General features: G+C 38.1%; 1 protein-coding gene across 1 annotated transcript in view; it reads right to left on the bottom strand.

Moving 5' to 3' along the window:
- Positions 1–1,443, bottom strand: part of LOC107696864 (zinc finger SWIM domain-containing protein 8-like) — an 18,266-nt gene that overhangs the window by 15,930 nt on the left and 893 nt on the right. The gene's annotated exons all lie outside the window — the stretch shown is intronic.

Raw genomic sequence — 1,443 nt, 5'->3', positions numbered from 1 at the left:
GTGAACTACGGCTCTGTGTAGTAAATGCTGCTCTATCTGAAAGCACGTGATGATGATTTACTGCTGATTACAGAACCGGCTTTACTAACAAAATGCGCATGACAATCGCATTCGATTAATCGTGCAGCCCTAGTCTCTCATAAATGGTCTGCCGTCCCACTGCTCCAAACTCTACCACCCGCTGCCCAACAACCAGAGAACAAAGACAACCAGCTCACAGAGTGCTATATAAACAGCCACGTCTGAGCGATCGTGTTCCCTCAGTTCCAGCTCCAAGAAAACGGGCACGTGAAATACCCCTGATTTACTTTTAGAACTGATTCGGACAAAAACCAGGGGGATTTGGTGTCTCAAACTGGGCTATGCAAGATTAGCAGTATTATGCAGATTGATCAAATGGGGCTTTTTTTGTTTAACCACAATCCTCTGCTCTGAGGCAGTGACCTGCACAAGACAAAGCTCTTTTATCAGCTCTCTGCTGCTCAACTCCACCCAACCCCCCACAACACTCACGCGCTCTCAATCTAAACACCACACAAGGCCTCCCTTGCCAAACTCCCTTAACTCATCCAACAAATGCTACACACTCCGCTCACGGATCTGCAGCCACACAGATCTCTGTCTTCACGACTGACAACTCTCTCTACACATGCACAGCAAGGGCTTTTGGTGGGCCAGAGTTTCAGCAGTTTAAAGAACTTGCAGTAATACAGAGTTTCTGGCCAAAGTTGTTTCATACACCATTTTAACACATCACAGGTGTGCTGCAATATCCAAGCTCTAGATTTACAGCTTGGAGAGGAATAAAAATGAAGGATACTGTAAAACAACATTTTCATAGAGAGAAATTTAAGTTAAACCAGAAAAAAAGAACTAAAAAATAAGTTATTTTGAAGAATGTTAAGGTTCAAACAACATTGGATCTTACTGACATTCATGGTTTGGACAGACAAAAAAAAACAACTGACTTTTTTTCCCCAAAGTATCTTCTTTTGCATATTGCAGAAGAAATTAAGTCATGCGTTTGGAACAATATGAGGGTGAGTAAATGACTGATTTTTTCCTTGTAACTTTACTTTTGTTTGTGGCATTCGAGTCAAAATTGAGTCACATTGAAAATGTACAATACATCTTTTTTTCTGATGAGGGTACAAGAGATTTTAAAAAAATACTTAAAAGAAATTATGAAAGAAAAAGTCATTAAATACAGATGCAATAACACATTTCTAGTAATAAATATATCAATAATTTAAGGACTTAAACAAAAGGGGTCTCCTTTCCCGATTAATTTCAATCACTTTTGGTATTTTCTTAACATCTCACATATTTTTAAAACAACTTCTGTATTATTCTGCTATTAGTTGTTGGGCGATTTATTTCTTTCTATACATTTAAGTTTCATTAGTGGAGTCAGCCATTGTCAAATATATTATATATATATAT

This window comes from Sinocyclocheilus anshuiensis, unplaced genomic scaffold (assembly GCF_001515605.1).
Source record: "Sinocyclocheilus anshuiensis isolate Anshui unplaced genomic scaffold, SAMN03320099.WGS_v1.1 scaffold1224, whole genome shotgun sequence".
NCBI classification, from domain to species: domain Eukaryota; kingdom Metazoa; phylum Chordata; class Actinopteri; order Cypriniformes; family Cyprinidae; genus Sinocyclocheilus; species Sinocyclocheilus anshuiensis.
This window is presented reverse-complemented; position numbering and strand designations above follow the sequence as displayed.